The sequence below is a fragment of the Trichechus manatus genome, unplaced genomic scaffold (genome assembly GCF_000243295.1).
Source record: "Trichechus manatus latirostris isolate Lorelei unplaced genomic scaffold, TriManLat1.0 scaffold00183, whole genome shotgun sequence".
NCBI classification, from domain to species: domain Eukaryota; kingdom Metazoa; phylum Chordata; class Mammalia; order Sirenia; family Trichechidae; genus Trichechus; species Trichechus manatus.
The window spans coordinates 4,240,841-4,250,642 of record NW_004444119.1 but is presented as its reverse complement, the minus strand read 5'-3'; the positions used below and the strand labels follow the sequence as shown (position 1 = coordinate 4,250,642).

Below are 9,802 nucleotides of genomic sequence, written 5' to 3'. Positions count from 1 at the left end.
GTTGTTAACCAATGTCATAAAATAATATGTGTACTACTGTTTCATGAGAAACTATTTGTTCTGTAAGCCTTCACCTGAAGTGCAATAAAAAAAATAAAAATAAAAATAAAATAATAAATGCTGGAGAGGTTGTGGAGAGACTGGACACTTATGCACTGCTGGTGGGAAAGTTAAATGGTACAACCACTTTGGAAATCAATTTGGCACGTCCTTAAAAAGCTAGAAGGAGAAGTACCATATGATCTAACTTTCCCACTCCTTGGAATATATCCGAGAGAAATAAGAGCCATCACACCAATAGATATATGCACACCCACGTTCATTGCAGGACTGTTTACAATAGCAAAAAGATGGAAACAATCTAGGTGTACATCAACAAATGAACGGATAAACGAATTATGGTCCATACACACAATGGAATACTATGCGATGATAAAGAACGATGAATCCCTGAAACATCTCACAACATGGATGAATCTGGAAGGCATTATGCTGAGTCAATTTAGTCAGTTGCAAAAGGACAAATATTGTATGACACCACTATTATAAGAACTCAAGAAAAGGTTTCAACACAGAAGAAATCATTCTTTGATGGTTACGAGGATGGGGAGGGAAGGAGAGGGGAATTCACTAACTAGATAGTAGACGAGAATCATCTTAGATGAAGGGAAGGACAACACACAATACAAGGGAAGTCAGCACAAGTGGACTAAACCAAAAGCTAAGAAGTTTTCTGAACACAACCAAACATTTCAAGGGACAGAGTAGCTGGTGCTACGGTCTGGGGACCATGGTTTTGGGGAACATTTAAGTCAACTGGCATAACAAAGTTTATTAAGAAAATGTTCTGCATCCTACTGTGGAGAGTGGCATCTGGGGTCTTAAAAGCTTGTCAGCAGCCATCTAAAATGCATCAATGGGTCCCAACCCACTTGGAGCAAGGGTGAATGAAGAACACCAAAGACACAAGGAAAATATTAGCCCAAGAGAGAAAAGGGCCACATAAGCCAGAGATTGCATCAGCCTGAGATCAGAAGAACTAGATGGTGCCCGGCTACCACCAATGACTGCCCTGACAGGGAACATAACAGAGTCCCTGATGGAGCAAGAGAAAAGTGTGGAGCAGAACTCAAATTCACATAAAAAGACTAGACTTAATGCTTTGACTGAGACTGGAGGAACCCTCAAAGCCATGGCCCCCAGATGCTCTGTTAACCCAGAACTAAAACCATTCCTGAAGCCCACTCTTCAGACAAAGATTAGACTGGACTATAAAACATGAAATAATACTCGTGAAGAGTATGCTTCTTAGTTCTTTGGTCAGATATACAAGACAAAATGGGTGGCTCCTGTCTGGAGGCAGGATGAGAAAACAGAAAGGGACAGGAGCTTGTTGGATTGACATGGGAAACCCAGGGTAGAAAGGGGGAGTGTGCTGTCACGTTGTGGGGATTGCAACTAGTGTCATATAGCAATGTGTGTATAAATTTTTGTATGAGAAATTAACTTGAGTGGTAAACTTTCACCTAAAGCACAAAAAAATAATAATATTAAAAATAGAAAAGAAGGATAAATAAATAAAATATGAATTCAAAATCCCAGTAATCTCATAAGATAATAAACCCACTAAATATAGTTTAAAAAATAAAATGTATATTTATATTAGAAAATACTATGCAACAAATCCAACATAGTTTATTAGCGCTCAAAAGAACGTGCAATTACAATTGTAAATACGTATTTAGAAGTGGTATTGTAAATACCAGCAGGAGGAATCACTGATTAGGGTAAGTGAAAAAGTTCCTTTTGAGTGTCATACAAAGTAACATCACCCCCTAGTGTCCTTACAAAGCTATAAAAATGAAACACTAAGCTCACAAAAGGAAAAATAATTAGTTACTGAGATGACTGCTTCAAGGAAAAAGGTATTTGATCATCTTAAGTTTTCAGGTGGAATTTTTTCAGGGGTTTAATGTGTCTGGACAATTTTTTCAAGTTTCCTTCATACATTGCGTGTATAAGCAAATTAAATAATGTATAATTAACTAGGGAAACGTTTGTAGGGTTTACTGATAACAGCTTGAGACACTGTGCTATTGTATTATTTCAGTCAAATCTCTCAAAAACAATAGGCACTAGGGAAAAACCATCTTAAGATGAGAAAACTGAGGTTTATAAAAATTACATCAATTTCCCAAGGTGACACAGACTTTTCAGGAATGCACTGGTACTGAGCTCAGACCTACCTGACACCATGATCCTTATTACCACACTGTGCAAACTCATATATTACTTTACTAAACGCTCACAGACTTAACGCGCTGAAAAGAAAACTATACTCTTAAAGAAAAGAAACTACAACTAACTACATTCATCCAAAGAAACTCCAAAACCATTGCCATTGAGTCAATTTCGACTCGGAGTGAACCTATAGGACAGAGTAGAACTACTCTATAGGGTTTCCAAGGAGCAGGTGGATTTGAACAGCCAACTTTTTGGTAAGCAGCCGAGCTCTTATCCACTATGCCACCAAGCAGAAGCATTTTCATTTTCCTAAAGGAGCTAGCTAGAACACATGTTGATTATCAGGATACAAATGTGATTCATAGAAAATAAATGTGTCCCTCAGAGAGAAAATTGTTGCCCTGGAATCCTTTAAAAATAGAAGAGTATTGCTGTAGTTGAAAGGCAATTTGCATATTCCAGCCCACGTTTTTCATTTGACAATTGTAGAGAGTGCCTGTGTTTTCCATCTAAGGTAATTTACTTGCATTCTTACATGAAATGCAATGAATGATGTCTAAGCACCTCCTATATTTAAAGGACAGTCTTATTATACAGAACACTATTTATAGAAGAAGTGAACGATTACAGTCACTAGATTTTATATAATCACTTATGAAGCATTCAACGATTTTCTTAATGCCATTTTTTTTTTTTTTATCCTTTAGGAAAAGAAATAAAATAAACCAATGGAGTATTACCTTTACTGGGTCCAGATCTGTCAGTGCAAAGGCCAAATGCCATTAGCCAGAACAGTGATCAAGCTTCCCCACAGCAGCTCCAGTACAGACAATATAAAAGCCCTTCTTATATTATGATTCAAATGATTATCTCATCAGCATAAAGCCTGTGCCTTAATAATACAAAGGGAAACAACTGCCATATGACAATATTTTTATTTAAATCAGAAAACTGCAGAAGGCTCTTTGGTCCATGTGTCGAAGAAAAGAGAAAATGAAAAACAGAATAATATATAACTCTAGTAAAATAGATTATAATCTCTTCTCAGTGAATCATCTGGATGAGTCGTCTTTTTAATCAGTCACAAAGAGTTTGAAATGACAAGATGATTTATTAAACAGGACATGAACAGCTTCAGAAAATATAAGCAATTTCTAGTAGTATCTGTCTTCCAAATCACACTAATATGGAGAACAGAATCCCTTTTTATACTCAGGCAAGTAAATGCAGCTACCAATTTACTAAGTAATATATTTACAAATAAAAATTTAATATCAACTTTTCAACCTGGACCCACCTCTCATGTAATAATGATATGCAGATAATAGACACTGTTCGTGGCAATGACTCAAGACTTGCCAGAAGAGTTTTCTCTATGATAAATGAAAATTAAACATGCTACAATTTAAGGAGCACCGTTCTTGGTCTAAACAACTACTTGAAAATTTTATAAATAAAATCACATTCTAAAAAGCATATAACCCAGGACCTCACTGATTGCCATTTACTTGGTGACAAGCTTTATACACTTAGGTAGGATACCTGGTGAATTTGAAGGGCAGTAAGAAGCTCAGCTGCTAAATGAAATGTTGGTAGTTCAAACCTGTGCAGGAGAACAATGTGGCAGTCTGCTCTGTCAAACCCATAGCGACCCTAGAGGATAGAGTGGAACTGCCCCATAGGGTTTCCAAGGAGCCGCTGGTGGATTTGAACTGCTGATCTTTTGGTTAGCAGTAGAGCTCTTAACCACTGAGCCACCAGGGCTCCCAGTAATTGTCTAGCTGGTAAAAATTTTAATTTTGTTCAACCAAATGTATTCTCAACTTTTGAGACAATGGGGGCAGACTCAACCTTTAGAACCGCTAATACTTGCCATTGTAATCAATTATAGTCGCTCTCCTTAGCCTGTTGCTTAGTTTTCCATTGCTCCAGAACGAATTTGCATAAACTTAGCAGCTCTAACCAACCCCCGTTTATGATCTCACAGTTATGTAGGTTAGAGTACTTGTGGGCGTGACTGTGTCCTCTGCTCAGGGCACACAAGGCTGACATGGATGGTTCAACTGTGGATCTTTCTCATCTGGAGGCTTTGGGGAAGACTCTGCTTATAAACTCATTCAGGCTGTTGGCAAAACCCAGTTCTTTGCTCTTCTAGGACTGCTTCCTGCAGGGGTCACTCTCAGGTCCTAGAAAATGTCTTGAGTCCTCTGTTTCTCTGACTTCTTCCACCCCCAGACAAAGGAAAAATAAATAAAACCAATCAATAGTTGCCAAGTCCATTCCAATTCATGGTGACCCTATATGTGTCGCAGTAGAACTGCTCCACAGGGTTTTCAATGACTGATTTTTCACAAGTAAATCGTCAGGCCTTCCTTCCAAGGCATCTCTGTCTACTGCCAACCTTCTGGTTAGAAGTGCTTTATCTTTTGCACCACCCACGGACTCCTGTCAGAGAAAACTCTGCTTTTAAAGGATTCGCGATTAGATCAGGCTCACCTGGATAATGTCCCTTTGATTGTTGTTGTTCCCTAAACCCCCAACCAAACCCATTGCCATCAAGTCAAGTCTGACTCATAGTGACCCTATAGGACACAGTAGAACTGCCCCATAAAGTTTTCAAGGTGCATTTTTAGCTGCCATTAAATTGGCCAGGACTCATGGCAACCCCATGCACAATGGACAGAAATACTGCCTGGTTCTGTGTCATCCCTATGATTGGTTGTAGACTGGACAATGTTTCATTATGATCCATAGAATTTTCATTGGCTGATTTTCATAAACAGACCAGGCCTTTCTTTATAGTTCATCTTAGTCTAGAAGTTCCAATGAAACTTGTTTAGCATAACAACATGCAAGCCTCCACTGACAGATGGGTGGTGGCTGCACTTGAGGTGCATTGGCTAGGAATCAAACCGGAGTCCCCTCATGAGAGGCAAGAATTCTACCATTGAACTACCACTGCATCATATTCCAGTGTTGTTCTGTGCAGTCACGTCAATGAGTCAATTCGGACTCAGGAATTTACAGATTATCAGAACTCAATCTTTGGCCTCAAATTAGGTAAGGTTAGGCTCACCTGGATAATCTTGATTTGACTAACTGCTTAGTAACCTTCACTGTATGAGCAGCATCTCTTTTGCTAGGTAATTTAACAAAATCAGGGGTCTGCTATGTTATCAAGGCTTGAGGCTGGGAATCTGGGGGCCTTCTTAAGATTCTGCCCTTCCACACCTACATTCATCATATAATTAACTTTAACACTACTTCACTTTGATGAGACTAATGACATTAGATTTGCTGAGTTTTTTTATGGTCGGTTTATTCCAATTTGACTCAAAGTATTTTTGAATTAATAAAAATTAAGTTAATTTGAAGTAGCAAATGATGGGTAAATATTAGAAATTAGAGTTTTATTCTTCCAAGACTTTCATTATTAAATTATGCCTTCCATTTTTACATATTTATAAGTCTTCTGGCTGTCTCTTATCCCGTCTTAACAAACTTGGTAATTTCCCTTAATAGTGTGGTCTTGTGCCATCACACTGGATTGAGTCGGGAAATGATTTAACTTCAGCTCTGTTACTAACTGTCTTAGTTATCTAGTGCTGTTACACGGAATACCACAAGTCGATGGCTTAACAAAGAGAAATTTATTCTCTCACAGTTTAGGAGGCTAGAAGTCCAAATTCAGGGCACCAGCTTCAGGGGAAGCTTTCTCTCTGTTGGCTCCAGTGGGAAGTTCTTATCATCAATCTTCCCCTAGGTCTAGGAGTTTCTCAGTGCAGGGACCCTGAATTCAAAGGACACACTCAATTCCTGGTTCTTCTTTCTTAGTGGTAGGAAGTCCCTCTCCTCTCAGCTCACTTCTTTCTATCTCAAAAGAAATTGACTCAAGACACAACTTAATCCTGTAGATTTGTCCTGCCTCATTAACATAACTGCCTCTAATCCTGTCTCGTTAACATAATAGAGGCTAGGATTTACAACACGTAGGATAATCACATCAGATCACAAAATAGTGGACAACCACACAATACTGGGAATCATGGCCTAGACAAGTTGACACACATTTTTGGGGGACACAATTCAATCCATAATACTAATTAACCAAATATTTGGGCAAGTCACTTATCACAGATTCACAGAATTTGGTTTTGAAAGGACTTTAATATTATCTATGCCAAAAAAAAAAAAAAAATCACTTGACTTTTTAATTACTATACAAACTCGCTGCCGAACTCTGCTTGGCTTCCTCCTGTGAATCTCAGTTGATCTTTGGACAGCTCCATTATAAGAAAAAAAAACCTTTCCTATACTGCATCAAAAGCTATATTCCTCTAGCTTCAAAGCTCCAGATAAATTTTGGCACTTCCAGCTATGCGGATTGTCTTCTTTCTTATGACAGTAAGAAGTCTTATCCTTCTCCCATAGGATAGTCCTTCACATATTTGAAGACTGCTATTATATCCTTTCTTCTACCTATAAATCAGTTTATGAGTTTTAATTGAGTGGCAGATATTCCACTTGGCACTGGGTATCTAAAGGTAATAAAGCCCTAACCTTCACAGAATTAGCATTGAAATAGTCATCATAATTTGCTCGTCCATCATTCTCTTCTGATAGCTCTTTCCTGGACCAGATTCAGAACTAGACACATACCCTTCCACTACCCTTGCTCTAGAATCTGTATGCATACCAAAGCACTTGCTTACGGAAGCATATTCCTACAACCTATTGTTAATCCATCTAGAACTTCATTTTTCCGACTCAGCTTATTCATTTGTCAAATGAGATAACCAGTTACTAAAGATTTCCATTGTCCTTTCTGGCTCTGGCATTCCAAACTCTAGAATATCTGCATTAATCACAATCTAATTAAAAATGTACAATCTATATTACTGTTCTCAAAGGAGATGTCAGATATTCTATTTTCCATTTGTCAAAAGGCTGAGAAGAAATATGCAATTTATATGAATTTTAATATCACCCATGTGAGCAATTTAGCACATTCATTGTGAATTATGGTTCAATGACCAGTTATCATTTCAAATGTTCACCATGAGCCATTTCATGTTGAACTTGTGTTTTGTTTTGATCGTCTATTCTCATGAGCAGCTAGGAAGTCCATAAAAATAGAAAACCTACATAAGCAGTGATCTCCGGTTCTTGCTTTTCTCCACGTTTATTCAAAGCCACTTCTTTTAACTTAACAGAGAAAGCCTGTCACAATACAGCCACCTTGGCCCAGCTCTGCAGGCAACTTCCCGTTTGGGTCACAGAATGCTAAGTTCTGTAACAGAGAGGTATGTCTGGTATTGTTGACTGGGATTGCATGAAAGACAGCCTATTTACCAGCTGGGAGAGAAGGGTATGTGTGCTTACACTCATAAAACCGTTACTTTAAAACTTCAGTGACAGAGATACTGGGCATAGCAGTAATGTGGGGCTCACCTGCATCCTACTGAAAAAAGAATCTTAAACAATTTTTCTATTAATAGAGTTTAAGAAAAATAAATTCCACTCACATGTGATAATGAAGCAAATGAACTGTCACTCCACCCCCTTATGATCTATGTAGTGGGTATCTACAGTTTTATATTACCAGTGTCGGTGACCCCATGTGTGCAGAGTTGAACTGCTCCACAGGGTTTTCAGGCAAGTGACCTTTTAGAAGCAGACCACCGGGCCTGTTTTCTGAGGTGCCTCTGGGTGGGTTCAAACCACCAACCTTTCAGCTAGTAGCCAAGTGCTTAATGCTTTGTGCCACCCAGGGACATTATGTAACCAACATCCTTTGATAAAGAAAGAGGGGGAATCACTGTTTCTCTTCATGATGAAGTTAACTTTTTCAAGAGTTTGCACACATGTAAAGAGACCTGCAGGTGGCAATGCTGGAACTTGGACCTGGATCTCTGAATTTCTGTAACTGGAGGTTTGGGGAAGAATCTATCACACTTCATTTTATATGCCAACTCCAGATGAAAGTCAAATGAAGAAAGATACAAATATTTCCTGGCACACAACTCCCTCAAAGGTGACTTTTTTTCCCTCACCCTGAATATGCAGTCACCAAATTCTACTGTTATCTATCTTCAATGTTTCCTAATATGTAGACTGCCAAAAGAATGACCAGTCTTAGAAGAAATACAAGTAGAATGCTCCTTCGAAGTGAGAATGGTGAGATTTCAACCTGTTTACTTTGGACATGTCATCAGGAAAGACCTGAGAGAGGAGAACATCATGCATGGTAAAGGAGAGGGCCAAGGAAAACAGAGAAACCCTCAATGAGGTGGACTGACACAATAGCTGCCACAAGGGACTCAACCACACCAACGATCATGACGATGATGCACACACCAGGCAACGTTTCGTTCCGTTTTATAAGGTCTCCATGAGTTGGAGCTGGCTTGATGACAACTAACTACAACAACAACAACAATCTGTCTGCCCTCATAACCTTGTCCAAGCCACCTGGATTCCTGCCACTGCTTCCTATTGAGTTTTCTCCTTGTAGTGTTAACTACTATTTCCTTTCTCCCCAGAGCAGTCATTATTCTAAAATAAAAATCTGATCGCATCGATTTCCTGCTTCTAACTCTTTCATATACTCTCAGTACACTCAGGATAAAGTCTAAGATCTTTAGAGAGACCTACAGAGACCTTGGGCTTCATGACTTACTGCCCCCCACCCCCTCCATTCCCATGCTTTTATTTAGTCACATGCATGACTTTAATTCACAAAAAAGCAAGTGTCATGAATTGAGTTGTGTCCCCCAAAAATATTTGTCAGCTTGGCTGGGTCACGATTCCCAGCATTGTATGATTGTGTTATCTGATGTGATTTCCTTATGTGTTTGTAAACTCTGTCACTATGATGAGGTTATACTGATGAGGCTGACAAGAGTAGTCTTAATGCAATCTCTTTTGAGATATAAAGGAGAGAAGTGAGCAGAGACACATGGGAGCCTCATACCATCAAGAAAGCAGTGCTGGGAGCAGAGCGTGTCCTTTGGACCTGAGGTTCCTGCGTAGAGAAGCTCCCAGACCAAGGGAAGACTGATGCATCACAAGGACCTTCCTCCAGAGCAGACGGAGAAAGCGTTCCCCTGGAGCTGATGCCCTGAATTTAGACTTGTAGCCTACTGGACTGTGAGAGAATAAATTTCTCTTTGTTAAAACCATCCACTCGTGGTATTTCTGTTAAAGCAGCACCAGATGACTGAGACAGCAAGCATACTCTACTATGGTTCCATGACTTCACAGATGCTATTACCTTGTCTAGAAACTCTGTCTCAACTTGTCTTCCTGTCACAATAGTATTTCTCCTTATATCTCATTATATCTCTGGATGTTATCTGATTCCGTCTTTGACTTAATCTCGCAAGTAAAAGTGGCCTTTTTCCTCACCCTTATTACCGCTCTTATCGATTGGAAAATTTTGTTTACATGTCTAAGAACTAAACTGTAAACGTGAGGAGGCGTCACTGTGCCTTTTCATCTCTCCAGCTCCAGCATCTAGCCTGGTGCTTGGCAATTTATAGAGTCACTAGAGCAATTA

General features: G+C 39.1%; 1 protein-coding gene across 2 annotated transcripts in view; it reads right to left on the bottom strand.

The window, feature by feature from the left end:
* Positions 1 to 9,802, bottom strand: part of NETO1 (neuropilin and tolloid like 1) — a 154,536-nt gene that overhangs the window by 55,820 nt on the left and 88,914 nt on the right. The window lies entirely within an intron of this gene.